At 46.4% G+C, this 19,823-nt stretch overlaps 13 non-coding genes across 13 annotated transcripts; all 13 read right to left on the bottom strand.

The window, feature by feature from the left end:
* Positions 1 to 843: 843 nt before the first annotated feature.
* Positions 844 to 958, bottom strand: LOC147676853 (U5 spliceosomal RNA). The gene has a single exon (XR_015302889.1). It is a non-coding gene; the product is annotated as a U5 spliceosomal RNA (small nuclear RNA).
* Positions 959 to 1,856: 898 nt separating this feature from the next.
* On the bottom strand, positions 1,857 to 1,971 carry LOC147676852 (U5 spliceosomal RNA). The gene has a single exon (XR_015302874.1). It is a non-coding gene; the product is annotated as a U5 spliceosomal RNA (small nuclear RNA).
* An 898-nt stretch (positions 1,972 to 2,869) lies between these two features.
* On the bottom strand, positions 2,870 to 2,984 carry LOC147676851 (U5 spliceosomal RNA). Its single transcript, XR_015302928.1, has one exon. It is a non-coding gene; the product is annotated as a U5 spliceosomal RNA (small nuclear RNA).
* Positions 2,985 to 3,881: 897 nt separating this feature from the next.
* LOC147676850 (U5 spliceosomal RNA) lies at positions 3,882 to 3,996 on the bottom strand. The gene has a single exon (XR_015302888.1). It is a non-coding gene; the product is annotated as a U5 spliceosomal RNA (small nuclear RNA).
* Positions 3,997 to 4,892: 896 nt separating this feature from the next.
* Positions 4,893 to 5,007, bottom strand: LOC147676849 (U5 spliceosomal RNA). Its single transcript, XR_015302962.1, has one exon. It is a non-coding gene; the product is annotated as a U5 spliceosomal RNA (small nuclear RNA).
* Positions 5,008 to 7,967: 2,960 nt separating this feature from the next.
* On the bottom strand, positions 7,968 to 8,082 carry LOC147676848 (U5 spliceosomal RNA). Its single transcript, XR_015302952.1, has one exon. It is a non-coding gene; the product is annotated as a U5 spliceosomal RNA (small nuclear RNA).
* Positions 8,083 to 8,966: 884 nt separating this feature from the next.
* LOC147676847 (U5 spliceosomal RNA) lies at positions 8,967 to 9,082 on the bottom strand. Its single transcript, XR_015302921.1, has one exon. It is a non-coding gene; the product is annotated as a U5 spliceosomal RNA (small nuclear RNA).
* An 897-nt stretch (positions 9,083 to 9,979) lies between these two features.
* Positions 9,980 to 10,094, bottom strand: LOC147676846 (U5 spliceosomal RNA). The gene has a single exon (XR_015302936.1). It is a non-coding gene; the product is annotated as a U5 spliceosomal RNA (small nuclear RNA).
* An 897-nt stretch (positions 10,095 to 10,991) lies between these two features.
* LOC147676845 (U5 spliceosomal RNA) lies at positions 10,992 to 11,105 on the bottom strand. Its single transcript, XR_015302926.1, has one exon. It is a non-coding gene; the product is annotated as a U5 spliceosomal RNA (small nuclear RNA).
* Positions 11,106 to 14,030: 2,925 nt separating this feature from the next.
* Positions 14,031 to 14,145, bottom strand: LOC147676844 (U5 spliceosomal RNA). The gene has a single exon (XR_015302938.1). It is a non-coding gene; the product is annotated as a U5 spliceosomal RNA (small nuclear RNA).
* Positions 14,146 to 15,043: 898 nt separating this feature from the next.
* On the bottom strand, positions 15,044 to 15,158 carry LOC147676843 (U5 spliceosomal RNA). Its single transcript, XR_015302916.1, has one exon. It is a non-coding gene; the product is annotated as a U5 spliceosomal RNA (small nuclear RNA).
* An 898-nt stretch (positions 15,159 to 16,056) lies between these two features.
* On the bottom strand, positions 16,057 to 16,171 carry LOC147676842 (U5 spliceosomal RNA). The gene has a single exon (XR_015302873.1). It is a non-coding gene; the product is annotated as a U5 spliceosomal RNA (small nuclear RNA).
* An 898-nt stretch (positions 16,172 to 17,069) lies between these two features.
* On the bottom strand, positions 17,070 to 17,184 carry LOC147676841 (U5 spliceosomal RNA). Its single transcript, XR_015302927.1, has one exon. It is a non-coding gene; the product is annotated as a U5 spliceosomal RNA (small nuclear RNA).
* Positions 17,185 to 19,823: the final 2,639 nt, after the last annotated feature.

The raw sequence follows: 19,823 nt of genomic DNA, 5'->3' as shown, positions 1-19,823 counted from the left end.
GCAAGGGTGAGGACCTGAGAGGTATTTGCAGCCTCTAAAAAGAGGGCAAGAACTAGGCCGGTGAGGGAAGCAGGATCAAACTTCAGAGTCTCTGCTCAAAGCACAGAAAAGCAAAAAGGTGGACAGTTCCCATGTGTCTGTCTGGGAATATGCAAAAAATAATTGTACACACCTCAGCTCATTAGGAGGTGTCGGCCTGCTGGGCAAGGGGAACGGGAAGCTTGAATCAGGCTTTAACTGAAGTGGCACTGTAGGACTTTCGTCCCCAACGATTTTACGCTTTCCCCACCATCCCTCCAATCGATAGGCTGTGAGCCACCACTGTTCTATGCAAATAGCCATGCACTTTAAGTCCCTTTTTCACACGTATTTTCATTAAAGCTGAATATATAAGTATATATCTGTCTAGGCTGGAGGCACATGAAACAAGACTAACGAGCCCCTTCAAGTGTACCTGAGAGGAATCTGACTCAGGATTGGCCACCCTCTAAGGGCACCTCTAACGGGCACAAATAACGTGCAAGCACTATGAAAAGCGCAGCATGAGTCTTGGTGCCACCTTTTAAAAGGAGAGTGACGTCTGGCCTCTGGCAGCAGGAATGTTGAGAAAAGAGAAAATATACTGCCTGCTATCGTGCAGTCTCAAGATAGTCAAGGAAAAGCAATCTCATGCACTGCCCAAGCTCTTTCCCATGATGCACCTCTCCTACACTCTGTCTATGCAAATGAGCAAGCAGAGAGATCAGGAATAAAACACCAAGCTCATGTTCCCTTATAAGAGTAGCAGACAACTCCTAAATATTCCCCAACTTCTAATGCTTTTCTTTTAAACGAATGCTAAACAGCCTCACCTGTTGTAAGGCTTAAAAAAATTGAATAAACTCGTAAATGTTCCTCTCCACGGAAATCTTAAGTAAAAGGCGAAAGATTTTTTCGTTTTGAAGAGAAACCAGAGTAAGTTAGAATATGGCTCTCTGGGGGTTAGAGGCACCATATCAAAGACCCTATCATTGCGAGGGTGAGGACCTGAGAGGTATTTGCAGCCTCTAAAAAAGAGGGCAAGAACTAGGCCGGTGAGGGAAACAGGATCAAACTTCAGAGTCTCTGCTCAAAGCACAGAAAAGCAAAAAGGTGGGCAGTTCCAAGTGTCTGCCTGGGAATATGCAAATTCTTTTTGTACACACCTCAGCTCATTAGGAGGTGTCGGGGCTGCTGGGCAAGGGGAACGGGAAGCGTGAATCAGGCTTTAACTGAAGTGGCCCTTTAGGACTTTCGTCCCCAACGATTTTACGCTTTCCCCACCATCCCTCCAATGGATAGGCTGTGAGCCACCACTGTTCTATGCAAATAGCCATGCACTTGAAGTCCCTTTTTCACACGTATTTTCATTAAAGCTGAATATATAAGTATAGATCTGTCTAGGCTGGAGGCACATGAAACAAGACAAATGAGCCCCTTCAAGTGTACCTGAGAGGAATCTGACTCAGGATTGGCCACCCTCTAAGGGCACCTCTAACGGGCACAAATAACGTGCAAGCCCTATGAAAAGCGCAGCATGAGTCTTGGTGCCACCTTTTAAATGGAGAGTGACGTCTGGCCTCTGGCAGCAGGAATGTTGAGAGAAGAGAAAATATACTGCCTGCTATCGTGAAGTTTCAAGATAGTCAAGGAAAAGCAATCTCATGCACTGCCCAAGCTCTTTCCCATGATGCACCTCTCCTACACTCTGTCTAGGCAAATGAGCAAGCAGAGAGATCAGGAATAAAACACCAAGCTCATGTTCCCTTATAACAGTAGCAGACAACTCCTAAATATTCTCCAACTTCTAATGCTTTTCTTTTAAACGAATGATAAACAGCCTAACCTGTTGTAAGGCTTAAAAAAATTGAATAAACTCGTAAATGTTCCTCTCCACGGAAATCTTTAGTAAAAGGCAAAAGATATTTTCGTTTTGAAGAGAAACCAGAGTGAGTTAGAATATGGCTCTCTGGGGGTTAGAGGCACCAGATCAAAGACCCTATCATTGCGAGAGTGAGGACCTGAGAGGTATTTGCAGCCTCTAAAAAAGAGGGCAAGAACTAGGCCGGTTAAGGAAACAGGATCAAACTTCAGAGTCTCTGCTCAAAGCACAGAAAAGCAAAAAGGTGGACAGTTCCAAGTGTCTGCCTGGGAATATGCAAATTCTTTTTGTACACACCTCAGCTCATTAGGAGGTGTCGGGGCTGCTGGGCAAGGGGAACGGGAAGCGTGAATCAGGCATTAACTGAAGTGGCACTGTAGGACTTTCGTCCCCAACGATTTTACGCTTTCCCCACCATCCCTCCAATCGATAAGCTGTGAGCCACCACTGTTCTATGCAAATAGCCATGCACTTTAAGTCCCTTTTTCACACGTATTTTCATTAAAGCTGAATATATAAGTATATATCTGTCTAGGCTGGAGGCACATGAAACAAGACTAACGAGCCCCTTCAAGTGTACCTCAGAGGAATCTGACTCAGGATTGGCCACCCTCTCAGGGCACCTCTAACGGGCACAAATAACGGACAAGCCCTATGAAAAGCGCAGCATGAGTCTTGGTGCCACCTTTTAAAAGGAGAGTGACGTCTGGCCTCTGGCAGCAGGAATGTTGAGAAAAGAGAAAATATACTGCCTGCTATCGTGCAGTTTCAAGATAGTCAAGGAAAAGCAATCTCATGCACTGCCCAAGCTCTTTCCCATGATGCACCTCTCCTACACTCTGTCTATGCAAATGAGCAAGCAAAGAGATTAGGAATAAAACACCAAGCTCATGTTCCCTTATAACAGTAGTAGACAACTCCTAATTATTCCCCAACTTCTAACGCTTTTCTTTTAAACGAATGATAAACAGCCTCACCTGTGGTAAGGCTTAAAAAAATTGAATAAACTCGTAAATGTTCCTCTCCATGGAAACCTTTAGTAAAAGGTGAAAGATTTTTTCGTTTTGAAGAGAAACCAGAGTAAGTTAGAATATGGCTCTCTGGGGGTTAGAGGCACCAGATCAAAGACCCTATCATTGCGAGGGTGAGGACCTGAGAGGTATTTGCAGCCTCTAAAAAAGAGGGCAAGAACTAGGCCGGTGAGGGAAACAGGATCAAACTTCAGAGTCTCTGCTCAAAGCACAGAAAAGCAAAAAGGTGGGCAGTTCCAAGTGTCTGCCTGGGAATATGCAAATTATTTTTGTACACACCTAAGCTCATTAGGAGGTGTCGGGCTGCTGGGCAAGGGGAACGGGAAGCGTGAATCAGGCTTTAACTGAAGTGGCACTGTAGGACTTTCGTCCCCAACGATTTTACGCTTTCCCCACCATCCCTCCAATCGATAGGCTGTGAGCCACCACTGTTCTATGCAAATAGCCATGCACTTTAAGTCCCTTTTTCACACGTATTTTCATTAAAGCTGAATATATAAGTATATATCTGTCTAGGCTGGAGGCACTTGAAACAAGACTAACGAGCCCCTTCAAGTGTACCTGAGAGGAATCTGACTCAGGATTGGCCACCCTCTAAGGGCACCTCTAACGGGCACAAATAACGTGCAAGCCCTATGAAAAGTGCAGCATGAGTCTTGGTGCCACCTTTTAAAAGGAGAGTGACGTCTGGCCTCTGGCAGCAGGAATGTTGAGAAAAGAGAAAATATACTGCCTGCTATCGTGCAGTTTCAAGATAGTCAAGGAAAAGCAATCTCATGCACTGCCCAAACTCTTTCCCATGATGCACCTCTCCTACACTCTGTCTATGCAAATGAGCAAGCAGAGAGATCAGGAATAAAACACCAAGCTCATGTTCCCTTATAACAGTAGCAGACAACTCCTAAATATTCCCCAACTTCTAATGCTTTTCTTTTAAACGAATGATAAACAGCCTCACCTGTTGTAAGGCTTAAAAAAATTGAATAAACTCGTAAATGTTCCTCTCCACGGAAATCTTAAGTAAAAGGCGAAAGATTTTTTCGTTTTGAAGAGAAACCAGAGTAAGTTAGAATATGGCTCTCTGGGGGTTAGAGGCACCAGATCAAAGACCCTATCATTGCGAGGGTGAGGACCTGAGAGGTATTTGCAGCCTCTAAAAAAGAGGGCAAGAACTAGGCCGGTGAGGGAAACAGGATCAAACTTCAGAGTCTCTGCTCAAAGCACAGAAAAGCAAAAAGGTGGACAGTTCCAAGTGTCTGCCTGGGAATATGCAAATTCTTTTTGTACACACCTCAGCTCATTAGGAGGTGTCGGGCTGCTGGGCAAGGGGAACGGGAAGCGTGAATCAGGCTTTAACTGAAGTGGCGCTGTAGGACTTTCGTCCCCAACGATTTTACGCTTTCCCCACATCCCTCCAATCGATAGGCTGTGAGCCACCACTGTTCTATGCAAATAGCCATGCACTTTAAGTCCCTTATTCACACGTATTTTCATTAAAGCTGAATATATAAGTATATATCTGTCTAGGCTGGAGGCACATGAAACAAGACTAACGAGCCCCTTTAAGTGTACCTGAGAGGAATCTGACTCAGGATTGGCCACCCTCTAAGGGCACCTCTAACGGGCACAAATAACGTGCAAGCCCTATGAAAAGCGCAGCGTGAATCTTGGTGCCACCTTTTAAAAGGAGAGTCACGTCTGGCCTCTGGCAGCAGGAATGTTGAGAAAAGAGAAAATATACTGCCTGCTATCGTGCAGTTTCAAGATAGTCCAGGAAAAGCAATCTCATGCACTGCCCAAGCTCTTTCCCATGATGCACCTCTCCTACACTCTGTCTATGCAAATGAGCAAGCAGAGAAATCAGGACTAAAACACCAAGCTCATGTTCTCTTATAACAGTAGCAGACAACTCCTAAATATTCCCCAACTTCTAATGCTTTTCTTTTAAACGAATGATAAACAGCCTCACCTGTTGTAAGGCTTAAAAAAATTGAATAAACTCGTAAATGTTCCTCTATATGGAAATCTTTAATAAAAGGCGAAAGATTTTTTCGTTTTGAAGAGAAACCAGAGTGAGTTAGAATATGGCTCTCTGGGGGTTAGAGGCACCAGATCAAAGACCCTATCATTGCGAGAGTGAGGACCTGAGAGGTATTTGCAGCCTCTAAAAAAGAGGGCAAGAACTAGGCCGGTGAGGGAAACAGGATCAAACTTCAGAGTCTCTGCTCAAAGCACAGAAAAGCAAAAAGGTGGGCAGTTCCAAGTGTCTGCCTGGGAATATGCAAATTATTTTTGTACACACCTCAGCTCATTAGGAGGTGTCGGGCTGCTGGGCAAGGGGAACGTGAAGCGTGAATCAGGCTTTAACTGAAGTGGCACTGTAGGACTTTCGTCCCCAACGATTTTACGCTTTCCCCACCATCCCTCCAATCGATAGGCTGTGAGCCACCACTGTTCTATCCAAATAGCCATGCACTTTAAGTCCCTTTTTCACTCGTATTTTAATTAAAGCTGAATATATAAGTATATATCTGTCTAGGCTGGAGGCACATGAAACAAGACTAACGAGCCCCTTCAAGTGTACCTGAGAGGAATCTGACTCAGGATTGGCCACCCTCTAAGGGCACCTCTAACGAGCACAAATACCGTGCAAGCCCTATGAAAAGCGCAGCTGTCGGTCCCGTGACACGTCCCCCGCCCCCAGCAGGGAGGCACAGAGATGCCCTCCCATGAGCGGGAAAGAAGAAGGAAGACGATGCAGAGAGATACTGATCCCCCATGAGAGAGGCACAGAAAAGGTGGGTGGATGAATGATGGGTGGATGGATGGATGTAAGGCTGAAGGATGGAAGGATGTATGAAAAGGTGGGCTGATGAATGATGAGTGGATGGATGGATGAAAGGCTGAAGGATGGATGGATGTGTGAAAAGGTGGGTGGATGAATGATGGGTGGATGGATGGATGAAAGGGTGTATGGATGAATGATGGATGGATGGAAGGATGAAAGGGTGGATGGATGAAGGATAGATTTGTGAAGGATAGATGTATGGATGGAAGAATGAAAGGGTGGACGGGTGAAGGATGGATGGATGAAAGGGTGGATGGATGGATGATGGATGGATGGATGTGTAAAAAGATGGGTGGATGAATGAAAGTTGAATGGATGGATGAAAGGGTGGATGGATGAATGATGGATGTATGGATGGAAGGATGAAAGGGTGGATGGATGAAGGATAGATTGGTGAAGGATAGATTGGTGAAGGATAGATTGGTGAAGGATAGATGTATGGATGGAAGAATGAAAGGGTGGACGGATGAAGGGTGGACGGATGAAGGGTGGATGGATGAAAGGGTGGATGGATGAATGATGGATGGATGGATGGATGTGTAAAAAGATGGGTGGATGAATGATGGGTGAATGGATGGATGAAAGGGTGGATGGATGGATGAATGATGGATGTATGGATGGAAGGATGAAAGGGTGGCTGGATAAAGGATGTATGTATGTATGGGAGGATGAAAGGGCGGATGGATGAAGGATGTATGTATGTATGGATGGGAGGATGAAAGTGTGGATGGATGAAGGATGTATGTGTGGATGGATGAAGGATGTATGTATGGATGGGAGGATGAAAGGGTGGATGGATGAAGGATGGATGTATGGATGGGAGGATGAAAGGCTGGATGGAAGAAGGATGGATGTATGGATGGGAGGATGAAAGGTTGGATGGATGAAGGATGGTTGTATGTATGGATGGGAGGATGAAAGGGTGGATGGATGAAGGATGGATGTATGTATGGATGGGAGGATGAAAGGGTGGATGGATGGATAAAAGGTTGCATGGATGGATGAATGATGCATGGATGGATGTGTGAAAAGATGGGTGGATGAATGAAAGTTGGATGGATGAAAGGGTGGATGGATGAATGATGGATGTATGGATGTATGGATGGAAGGATGAAAGGGTGGATGGATGAAGTATAGAGTGGTGAAGGATAGATGTATGGATGGAAGAATGAAAGGGTGGATGGATGAAGGATGGGAGGATGAAAGGGTGGATGGATGATGGATGAAGGATGGATGTAAGGATGAAAGGGTGGACGGATGAAGGATGTATGTATGGATGGATATGTGAAAAGGTGGGGGGATGAATGATGGGTAGATGGATGAAAGGGTGGGTGGATGAATGGATGGATGAAAGGGTGGATGGATGTATGGATGGGAGGATGAAAGGGTGGATGGATAAAGGATGGATGTATGGATGGGAAGATGAAAGGGTGGATGGATGTATGAATGGAAAAAAGGTTTCATGGATGAATGATGGATTGATGTGTGAAAAGGTGGGTGGATGAATGATGGGTGGATGGAAGGAAGGGTGGATGGGTAAAGGATGGGTGGATGGGTAAAAGATGGATGTATGGATGGAAGGATGAAAGGGTGGATGGATAAAGGATGGATGTATGGATGGAAGGATGAAAGGGTGAATGGGATGGATGTGTGAAAGTGTGGGTGGATGAATGATGGAGGGATGTGATGAGGTCTAACAGGCGCATTTATGGTTGTCAAAAGTTGATGATGAGGAGTACCAGTTTCTAGAAACTTTTTTCGGAAGGGGGTCCTTACGCCTAAAAAGGTTTTAAAAGGGGGTCTTGGCATCAAAAAGTTTGAAGACCTCTGCTCTAAGGACACCTCGAACGGGCACAAATAACGGGCAAGCCCTATGAAAAGCGCAGCATGACTCTTGGTGCCACCTTTTAAAAGGAGAGTGACGTCTGGCCTCTGGCAGCAGGAATGTTGAGAAAAGAGAAAATACACTGCCTGCTATTGTGCAGTTTCAAGATAGTCAAGGAAAAGCAATCTCATGCACTGCCCAAGCTCTTTCCCATGATGCACCTCTCCTACACTCTGTCTATGCAAATGAGCAAGCAGAGAGATCAGAATTAAAACACCAAGCTCATGTTCCCTTATAACAGTAGCAGACAACTCCTAAATATTCCCCAGCTTCTAATGCTTTTCTTTTAAACAAATGATAAACAGCCTCACCTGTGGTAAGGCTTAAAAAAATTTAATAAACTCGTAAATGTTCCTCTCCACAGAAATCTTTACTAAAATGCGAAAGATTTTTTCGTTTTGAAGAGAAACCAGAGTGAGTTAGAATATGGCTCTCTGGGGGTTAGAGGCACCAGATCAAAGACCCTATCATTGCGAGAGTGAGGACCTGAGAGGTATTTGCAGCCTCTAAAAAAGAGGGCAAGAACTAGGCCGGTGAGGGAAACAGGATCAAACTTCAGAGTCTCTGCTCAAAGCACAGAAAAGCAAAAAGGTGGACAGTTCCAAGTGTCTGCCTGGGAATATGCAAATTCTTTTTGTACACACCTCAGCTCATTAGGAGGTGTCGGGGCTGCTGGGCAAGGGGAACGGGAAGCGTGAATCAGGCTTTAACTGAAGTGGCACTGTAGGACTTTCGTCCCCAACGATTTTACGCTTTCCCCACCATCCCTCCAATCGATAGGCTGTGAGCCACCACTGTTCTATGCAAAAAGCCATGCACTTTAAGTCCCTTTTTCACACGTATTTTCATTAAAGCTGAATATATAAGTATATATCTGTCTAGGCTGGAGTCACATGAAACAAGACTAACGAGCCCCTTCAAGTGTACCTGAGAGGAATCTGACTCAGGATTGGCCACCCTCTAAGGGCATCTCTAACGGGCACGCCCTATGAAAAGCGCAGCATGAGTCTTGGTGCCACCTTTTAAAAGGAGAGTGACGTCTGGCCTCTGGCAGCAGGAATGTTGAGAAAAGAGAAAATATACTGCCTGCTATCGTGCAGTTTCAAGATAGTCAAGGAAAAGCAATCTCATGCACTGCCCAAGCTCTTTCCCATGATGCACCTCTCCTACACTCTGTCTATGCAAATGAGCAAGCAAAGAGATCAGGAATAAAACACCAAGCTCATGTTCCCTTATAACAGTAGTAGACAACTCCTAATTATTCCCCAACTTCTAACGCTTTTCTTTTAAACGAATGTAAACAGCCTCACCTGTGGTAAGGCTTAAAAAAAATGGAATAAACTCGTAAATGTTCCTCTCCATGGAAACCTTTAGTAAAAGGTGAAAGATTTTTTCGTTTTGAAGAGAAACCAGAGTAAGTTAGAATATGGCTCTCTGGGGGTTAGAGGCATCAGATCAAAGAGCCTATCATTGCAAGGGTGAGGACCTGAGAGGTATTTGCAGCCTCTAAAAAGAGGGCAAGAACTAGGCCGGTGAGGGAAGCAGGATCAAACTTCAGAGTCTCTGCTCAAAGCACAGAAAAGCAAAAAGGTGGACAGTTCCCATGTGTCTGTCTGGGAATATGCAAAAAATAATTGTACACACCTCAGCTCATTAGGAGGTGTCGGCCTGCTGGGCAAGGGGAACGGGAAGCTTGAATCAGGCTTTAACTGAAGTGGCACTGTAGGACTTTCGTCCCCAACGATTTTACGCTTTCCCCACCATCCCTCCAATCGATAGGCTGTGAGCCACCACTGTTCTATGCAAATAGCCATGCACTTTAAGTCCCTTTTTCACACGTATTTTCATTAAAGCTGAATATATAAGTATATATCTGTCTAGGCTGGAGGCACATGAAACAAGACTAACGAGCCCCTTCAAGTGTACCTGAGAGGAATCTGACTCAGGATTGGCCACCCTCTAAGGGCACCTCTAACGGGCACAAATAACGTGCAAGCACTATGAAAAGCGCAGCATGAGTCTTGGTGCCACCTTTTAAAAGGAGAGTGACGTCTGGCCTCTGGCAGCAGGAATGTTGAGAAAAGAGAAAATATACTGCCTGCTATCGTGCAGTCTCAAGATAGTCAAGGAAAAGCAATCTCATGCACTGCCCAAGCTCTTTCCCATGATGCACCTCTCCTACACTCTGTCTATGCAAATGAGCAAGCAGAGAGATCAGGAATAAAACACCAAGCTCATGTTCCCTTATAACAGTAGCAGACAACTCCTAAATATTCCCCAACTTCTAATGCTTTTCTTTTAAACAAATGATAAACAGCCCCACCTGTGGTAAGACTTAAAAAAATTGAATACACTCGTAAATGTTCCTCTCCACGGAAATCTTTAGTAAAAGGCGGAAGATTTTTTCGTTTTGAAGAGAAACCAGAGTAAGTTAGAATATGGCTCTCTGGGGGTTAGAGGCACCAGATCAAAGACCCTATCATTGCGAGGGTGAGGACCTGAGAGGTATTTGCAGCCTCTAAAAAAGAGGGCAAGAACTAGGCCGGTGAGGGAAACAGGATCAAACTTCAGAGTCTCTGCTCAAAGCACAGAAAAGCAAAAAGGTGGGCAGTTCCAAGTGTCTGCCTGGGAATATGCAAATTATTTTTGTACACACCTAAGCTCATTAGGAGGTGTCGGGCTGCTGGGCAAGGGGAACGGGAAGCGTGAATCAGGCTTTAACTGAAGTGGCACTGTAGGACTTTCGTCCCCAACGATTTTACGCTTTCCCCACCATCCCTCCAATCGATAGGCTGTGAGCCACCACTGTTCTATGCAAATAGCCATGCACTTTAAGTCCCTTTTTCACACGTATTTTCATTAAAGCTGAATATATAAGTATATATCGGTCGAGGCTGGAGGCACTTGAAACAAGACTAACGAGCCCCTTCAAGTGTACCTGAGAGGAATCTGACTCAGGATTGGCCACCCTCTAAGGGCACCTCTAACGGGCACAAATAACGTGCAAGCCCTATGAAAAGTGCAGCATGAGTCTTGGTGCCACCTTTTAAAAGGAGAGTGACGTCTGGCCTCTGGCAGCAGGAATGTTGAGAAAAGATAAAATATACTGCCTGCTATCGTGCAGTTTCAAGATAGTCAAGGAAAAGCAATTTCATGCACTGCCCAAGCTCTTTCCCATGATGCACCTCTCCTACACTCTGTCTATGCAAATGAGCAAGCAGAGAGATCAGGAATAAAACACCAAGCTCATGTTCTCTTATAACAGTAGCAGACAACTCCTAAATATTCCCCAACTTCTAATGCTTTTCTTTTAAACGAATGCTAAACAGCCTCACCTGTTGTAAGGCTTAAAAAATTGAATAAACTCGTAAATGTTCCTCTCCACGGAAATCTTAAGTAAAAGGCGAAAGATTTTTTCGTTTTGAAGAGAAACCAGAGTAAGTTAGAATATGGCTCTCTGGGGGTTAGAGGCACCAGATCAAAGACCCTATCATTGCGAGGGTGAGGACCTGAGAGGTATTTGCAGCCTCTAAAAAAGAGGGCAAGAACTAGGCCGGTGAGGGAAACAGGATCAAACTTCAGAGTCTCTGCTCAAACCACAGAAAAGCAAAAAGGTGGGCAGTTCCAAGTGTCTGCCTGGGAATATGCAAATTCTTTTTGTACACACCTCAGCTCATTAGGAGGTGTCTGGGCTGCTGGGCAAGGGGAACGGGAAGCGTGAATTGAGCTTTAACTGAAGTGGCACTGTAGGACTTTCGTCCCCAATGATTTTACGCTTTCCCCACCATCCCTCCAATCGACAGGCTGTGAGCCACCACTGTTCTATGCAAATAGCCATGCACTTTAAGTCCCTTTTTCACACGTATTTTCATTAAAGCTGAATATATAAGTATAGATCTGTCTAGGCTGGAGGCACATGAAAGAAGACAAACGAGCCCCTTCAAGTGTACCTGAGAGGAATCTGACTCAGGATTGGCCACCCTCTAAGGGCACCTCGAACGGGCACAAATAACGGGCAAGCCCTATGAAAAGCGCAGCTGTCGGTCCCGTGACACGTCCCCCGCCCCCAGCAGGGAGGCACAGAGATGCCCTCCCATGAGCGGGAAAGAAGAAGGCAGACGATGCAGAGAGATACTGATCCCCCATGAGAGAGGCACAGAAAAGGTGGGTGGATGAATGATGGGTGGATGGATGGATGTAAGGCTGAAGGATGGAAGGATGTATGAAAAGGTGGGCGGATGAATGATGAGTGGATGGATGGATGAAAGGCTGAAGGATGGATGCATGTGTGAAAAGGTGGGTGGATGAATGATGGGTGGATGGATGGATGAAAGGGTGGATGGATGAATAATGGATGGATGGAAGGATGAAAGGGTGGATGGATGAAGGATAGATTTGTGAAGGATAGATGTATGGATGGAAGAATGAAAGGGTGGACGGGTGAAGGATGGATGGATGAAAGGGTGGATGGATGGATGATGGATGGATGGATGTGTAAAAAGATGGGTGGATGAATGAAAGTTGAATGGATGGATGAAAGGGTGGATGGATGAATGATGGATGTATGGATGGAAGGATGAAAGGGTGGATGGATGAAGGATAGATTGGTGAAGGATAGATTGGTGAAGGATAGATTGGTGAAGGATAGATGTATGGATGGAAGAATGAAAGGGTGGACGGATGAAGGGTGGACGGATGAAGGGTGGATGGATGAAAGGGTGGATGGATGAATGATGGATGGATGGATGTGTAAAAAGATGGGTGGATGAATGATGGGTGAATGGATGGATGAAAGGGTGGATGGATAAAGGATGTATGTATGTATGGGAGGATGAAAGTGTGGATGGATGAAGGATGTATGTGTGGATGGATGAAGGATGTATGTATGGATGGGAGGAAGAAAGGGTGGATGGATGAAGGATGGATGTATGGATGGGAGGATGAAAGGCTGGATGGAAGAAGGATGGATGTATGGATGGGAGGATGAAAGGGTGGATGGATGAAGGATGGATGTATGTATGGATGGGAGGATGAAAGGGTGGATGGATGAAGGATGGATGTATGTATGGATGGGAGGATGAAAGGGTGGATGGATGGATAAAAGGTTGCATGGATGGATGAATGATGCATGGATGGATGTGTGAAAAGGTGGGGGGATGAATGATGGGTGGATGGATGAAAGGGTGGGTGGATGAAGGATGGATGGATGTGTAAAAAGATGGGTGGATGAATGAAAGTTGGATGGATGAAAGGGTGGATGGATGAATGATGGATGTATGGATGTATGGATGAAAGGGTGGATGGATGAAGTATAGAGTGGTGAAGGATAGATGTATGGATGGAAGAATGAAAGGGTGGATGGATGAAGGATGGGAGGATGAAAGGGTGGATGGATGATGGATGAAGGATGGATGTAAGGATGAAAGGGTGGACGGATGAAGGATGTATGTATGGATGGATATGTGAAAAGGTGGGGGGATGAATGATGGGTAGATGGATGAAAGGGTGGGTGGATGAATGGATGGATGAAAGGGTGGATGGATGTATGGATGGGAGGATGAAAGGGTGGATGGATAAAGGATGGATGTATGGATGGGAAGATGAAAGGGTGGATGGATGTATGAATGGAAAAAAGGTTTCATGGATGAATGATGGATTGATGTGTGAAAAGGTGGGTGGATGAATGATGGGTGGATGGAAGGAAGGGTGGATGGGTAAAGGATGGGTGGATGGGTAAAAGATGGATGTATGGATGAAAGGATGAAAGGGTGGATGGATAAAGGATGGATGTATGGATGGAAGGATGAAAGGGTGAATGGGATGGATGTGTGAAAGTGTGGGTGGATGAATGATGGAGGGATGTGATGAGGTCTAACAGGCGCATTTATGGTTGTCAAAAGTTGGTGATGAGGAGTACCAGTTTCTAGAAACTTTTGTCGGAAGGGGGTCCTTATGCCTAAAAAGGTTTTAAAAGGGGGTCTTGGCATCAAAAAGTTTGAAGACCTCTGCTCTAAGGGCACCTCTAACGGGCACAAATAATGTGCAAGCCCTATGAAAAGCGCAGCATGAGTCTTGGTGCCACCTTTTAAAAGGAGAGTGACGTCTGGCCTCTGGCAGCAGGAATATTGAGAAAAGAGAAAATATACTGCCTGCTATCGTGCAGTTTCAAGATAGTCAAGGAAAAGCAATCTCATGCACTGCCCAAGCTCTTTCCCATGATGCACCTCTCCTACACTCTGTCTATGCAAATGAGCCAGCAGAGAGATCAGGAATAAAACACCAAGCTCATGTTCCCTTATAACAGTAGCAGACAACTCCTAAATATTCCCCAACTTCTAATGCTTTTCTTTAAAACAAATGATAAACAGCCTCACCTGTGGTAAGACTTAAAAAAATTAAATAAACTCGTAAATGTTCCTTTCCACGGAAATCTTTAGTAAAAGGCGAACGATTTTTTCGTTTTGAAGAGAAACCAGAGTAAGTTAGAATATGGCTCTCTGGGGGTTAGAGGCACCATATCAAAGACCCTATCATTGCGAGGGTGAGGACCTGAGAGGTATTTGCAGCCTCTAAAAAAGAGGGCAAGAACTAGGCCGGTGAGGGAAACAGGATCAAACTTCAGAGTCTCTGCTCAAAGCACAGAAAAGCAAAAAGGTGGGCAGTTCCAAGTGTCTGCCTGGGAATATGCAAATTCTTTTTGTACACACCTCAGCTCATTAGGAGGTGTCGGGGCTGCTGGGCAAGGGGAACGGGAAGCGTGAATCAGGCTTTAACTGAAGTGGCACTGTAGGACTTTCGTCCCCAACGATTTTACGCTTTCCCCACCATCCCTCCAATCGATAGTCTGTGAGCCACCACTGTTCCATGCAAATAGCCATGCACTTTAAGTCCCTTTTTTACACGTATTTTCATTAAAGCTGAATATATAAGTATATATCTGTCTAGGCTGGAGGCACTTGAAACAAGACTAACGAGCCCCTTCAAGTGTACCTGAGAGGAATCTGACTCAGGATTGGCCACCCTCTAAGGGCACCTCTAACGGGCACAAATAACGTGCAAGCCCTATGAAAAGAGCAGCATGAGTATTGGTGCCACCTTTTAAAAGCAGAGTGACGTCTGGCCTCTGGCAGCAGGAATGTTGAGAAAAGAGAAAATATACTGCCTGCTATCGTGCAGTTTCAAGATAGTCAAGGAAAAGCAATCTCATGCACTGCCCAAGCTCTGTCCCATGATGCACCTCTCCTACACTCTGTCTATGCAAATGAGCAAGCAGAGAGATCAGGAATAAAACACCAAGCTCATGTTCCCTTTTAACAGTAGCAGACAACTTCTAAATATTACCCAACTTCTAATGATTTTCTTTTAAACAAATGATAAACAGCCTCACCTGTGGTAAGGCTTAAAAAAATTGAATAAACTCGTAAATGTTCCTCTCCGGGGAAATCTTTAGTAAAAGGCGAAAGATTTTTTCGTTTTGAAGAGAAACCAGAGTAAGTTAGAATATGGCTCTCTGGGGGTTAGAGGCACCATATCAAAGACCCTATCATTGCGAGGGTGACGACCTGAGAGGTATTTGCAGCCTCTAAAAAAGAGGGCAAGAACTAGGCCGGTGAGGGAAACAGGATCAAACTTCAGAGTCTCTGCTCAAAGCACAGAAAAGCAAAAAGGTGGGCAGTTCCAAGTGTCTGCCTGGGAATATGCAAATTCTTTTTGTACACACCTCAGCTCATTAGGAGGTGTCGGGGCTGCTGGGCAAGGGGAACGGGAAGCGTGAATCAGGCTTTAACTGAAGTGGCCCTTTAGGACTTTCGTCCCCAACGATTTTACGCTTTCCCCACCATCCCTCCAATGGATAGGCTGTGAGCCACCACTGTTCTATGCAAATAGCCATGCACTTGAAGTCCCTTTTTCACACGTATTTTCATTAAAGCTGAATATATAAGTATAGATCTGTCTAGGCTGGAGGCACATGAAACAAGACAAATGAGCCCCTTCAAGTGTACCTGAGAGGAATCTGACTCAGGATTGGCCACCCTCTAAGGGCACCTCTAACGGGCACAAATAACGTGCAAGCCCTATGAAAAGCGCAGCATGAGTCTTGGTGCCACCTTTTAAATGGAGAGTGACGTCTGGCCTCTGGCAGCAGGAATGTTGAGAGAAGAGAAAATATACTGCCTGCTATCGTGAAGTTTCAAGATAGTCAAGGAAAAGCAATCTCATGCACTGCTCAAGCTCTTTCCCATGATGCACCTCTCCTACACTCTGTCTAGGCAAATGAGCAAGCAGAGAGATCAGGAATAAAACACCAAGCTCATGTTCCCTTATAATAGTAGCAGACAACTCCTAAATATTCTCCAACTTCTAATGCTTTTCTTTTAAACGAATGATAAACAGCCTAACCTGTTGTAAGGCTTAAAAAAATTGAATAAACTCGTAAATGTTCCTCTCCACGGAAATCTTTAGTAAAAGGCAAAAGATATTTTCGTTTTGAAGAGAAACCAGAGTGAGTTAGAATATGGCTCTCTGGGGGTTAGAGGCACCAGATCAAAGACCCTATCATTGCGAGAGTGAGGACCTGAGAGGTATTTGCAGCCTCTAAAAAAGAGGGCAAGAACTAGGCCGGTTAAGGAAACAGGATCAAACTTCAGAGTCTCTGCTCAAAGCACAGAAAAGCAAAAAGGTGGACAGTTCCAAGTGTCTGCCTGGGAATATGCAAATTCTTTTTGTACACACCTCAGCTCATTAGGAGGTGTCGGGGCTGCTGGGCAAGGGGAACGGGAAGCGTGAATCAGGCATTAACTGAAGTGGCACTGTAGGACTTTCGTCCCCAACGATTTTACGCTTTCCCCACCATCCCTCGAATCGATAAGCTGTGAGCCACCACTGTTCTATGCAAATAGCCATGCACTTTAAGTCCCTTTTTCACACGTATTTTCATTAAAGCTGAATATATAAGTATATATCTGTCTAGGCTGGAGGCACATGAAACAAGACTAACGAGCCCCTTCAAGTGTACCTGAGAGGAATCTGACTCAGGATTGGCCACCCTCTCAGGGCACCTCTAACGGGCACAAATAACGGACAAGCCCTATGAAAAGCGCAGCATGAGTCTTGGTGCCACCTTTTAAAAGGAGAGTGACGTCTGGCCTCTGGCAGCAGGAATGTTGAGAAAAGAGAAAATATACTGCCTGCTATCGTGCAGTTTCAAGATAGTCAAGGAAAAGCAATCTCATGCACTGCCCAAGCTCTTTCCCATGATGCACCTCTCCTACACTCTGTCTATGCAAATGAGCAAGCAAAGAGATTAGGAATAAAACACCAAGCTCATGTTCCCTTATAACAGTAGTAGACAACTCCTAATTATTCCCCAACTTCTAACGCTTTTCTTTTAAACGAATGATAAACAGCCTCACCTGTGGTAAGGCTTAAAAAAATTGAATAAACTCGTAAATGTTCCTCTCCATGGAAACCTTTAGTAAAAGGTGAAAGATTTTTTCGTTTTGAAGAGAAACCAGAGTAAGTTAGAATATGGCTCTCTGGGGGTTAGAGGCACCAGATCAAAGACCCTATCATTGCGAGGGTGAGGACCTGAGAGGTATTTGCAGCCTCTAAAAAAGAGGGCAAGAACTAGGCCGGTGAGGGAAACAGGATCAAACTTCAGAGTCTCTGCTCAAAGCACAGAAAAGCAAAAAGGTGGGCAGTTCCAAGTGTCTGCCTGGGAATATGCAAATTATTTTTGTACACACCTAAGCTCATTAGGAGGTGTCGGGCTGCTGGGCAAGGGGAACGGGAAGCGTGAATCAGGCTTTAACTGAAGTGGCACTGTAGGACTTTCGTCCCCAACGATTTTACGCTTTCCCCACCATCCCTCCAATCGATAGGCTGTGAGCCACCACTGTTCTATGCAAATAGCCACGCACTTTAAGTCCCTTTTTCACACGTATTTTCATTAAAGCTGAATATATAAGTATATATCTGTCTAGGCTGGAGGCACTTGAAACAAGACTAACGAGCCCCTTCAAGTGTACCTGAGAGGAATCTGACTCAGGATTGGCCACCCTCTAAGGGCACCTCTAACGGGCACAAATAACGTGCAAGCCCTATGAAAAGTGCAGCATGAGTCTTGGTGCCACCTTTTAAAAGGAGAGTGACGTCTGTCCTCTGGCAGCAGGAATGTTGAGAAAAGAGAAAATATACTGCCTGCTATCGTGCAGTTTCAAGATAGTCAAGGAAAAGCAATCTCATGCACTGCCCAAACTCTTTCCCATGATGCACCTCTCCTACACTCTGTCTATGCAAATGAGCAAGCAGAGAGATCAGGAATAAAACACCAAGCTCATGTTCCCTTATAACAGTAGCAGACAACTCCTAAATATTCCCCAACTTCTAATGCTTTTCTTTTATGTATTAAATATTTTATTGAGCATAGGCAATGAAATGCACCTCCGAGGCATCCGTAGAGCCGGCCCCACTCCCGGGGGACCCAGGGCAGCGACCACACTGGCACCCAACACGGGGCCAGCGGGAACATCATGTATTAACACAGCAAGCCGCCTACAACCCCACTGGGCCGGCCGCGTCATAAGAGGTGCTACAACGGTGCAAGCTGATCAGCGCTAGTGCAATTCATAAAACAAAGAACTGTAAACAACTCCCTACCCTTCCCACCCCAACCCTCCCCTCTCCTTGTCCATTTCGGGGCGTAGTCTAACGGATGTGGTCCCTGCTTAACAATCAGGTGGTGCTGCGCGCGCAGTGTTTGTGCGCTTGCGGGTGTGTGTCTTGGGGTCCGGGAGAGGTGTTTCTGCCAGCCGTAGCAGGCGCAGGTAGCGTGGGCAGCTCACCTCCCGAAACTCCCCGGTAAGCAGAGTGAGGAATGGCCGCCAGAGCTCCGCAAAGTCCGCCCCCCTCCCTGCCGCCGCCAGTGACAGCTTCTCCATGCCCAGGATCGCCCATAGCCGGTGAAGCCACCCCAGTTGCTGCGGGGGCTGAGTCGCCCTCCAGTGGGCCACAATGTTTTGGACTGCAGCCCCAAGTGCCAGAGCGATCAAGCGGCCTCTCCAGGATTTCAGGGGGTACATGAGGGCGTTCGGGAGGCCTAGAATAATGTATGCTGGGAACCGCGGCAGCTGAGTGTCCAGGTGTGCGTCAATAAGATCCAGGATAGGGTCCCAATAGGGGCGCAGCGCCTTACAGCTCCAAAGCAGGTGTTCCAGTGTCCCTTGTTCCCCACATCCCCTCCAGCACCTGTCGCTTACCCGGGCATCCCATTGATGAAGTCGCTCAGGGGTGTGATACCAGTACATGGCTACCTTAGTCATTGTCTCTGTGAGCCCAGTGTGGTGCGCCGAGTGTCTGGCCCTATGGTACACCCCCTCCCACTCTTTCCTAGTGAGCTGCCTCCCCAGGTCCCTCTCCCACCGGGCCTGACCTGTGTTGTACGTGTGTGCCTGGGTGAGGAGTAGCTGTTGATAAAGGTCTGAAATCAATTTCTTGTCGGAGGTGCGCGTCAGCAGCCATCGTTCGTAAGGTGTGAGGTGCCGTTGGGCCCCGGGCCGGATTGAGGGGTGGAGCACCCAATGGCGCACCTGCAGATATTGCAAGCGTTCCGATTCGGCCACGCCATAATCCGCCTTGACCTGCTGGAACGGGAGAACTCCCTTCGTGTCGAACATGTGTCCCGCCGCCCTGCAGGGCGTCGTCCGCCACGTTGTGAATGTTCCGGGGACCAGGCCCGGCGAGAAGTCCGGGTTCTCAAAGATGGGAGTCATAGGCGAGGGGAAGGAGGTCAGCCCCTTGGCCACGGCCACTCTGTCCCACACTCGCAGGGCGGTGCTAGTGATTTCAGAGGCGTACAGGTTAGGGGGGCGGTGGCGGCGTGGCAGGAAAGGCACGCCCTGGAGGGTACGGCCGGCCACAGCTTGGTCCAGGAAGAGCCAGTGTTTGCCGGACTCCAGCTGGAACCATTCTACCAAAGTGCGCAGCTGCGCTGCCTGAAAGTACAGGGTGAGGTCGGGTACGCCGACCCCCCCATTCGCCGGGGGTAGGGTAGCGAGAGCGTGCTTAAACCGGGGCCGCCGGCCGTTCCAGATGAACCGTGACAGGTCCGATTGGGTCTGTTGAAGCCAACCCTGCGGGGGGTTCAAGGGGAGCGTCTGA

This window comes from Lissotriton vulgaris, chromosome 12 (assembly GCF_964263255.1).
Source record: "Lissotriton vulgaris chromosome 12, aLisVul1.2, whole genome shotgun sequence".
In the NCBI taxonomy this organism is placed as follows: domain Eukaryota; kingdom Metazoa; phylum Chordata; class Amphibia; order Caudata; family Salamandridae; genus Lissotriton; species Lissotriton vulgaris.
Note: the sequence above shows the minus strand (reverse complement) of the source record. Positions and strands in the feature narration are given on the sequence as shown.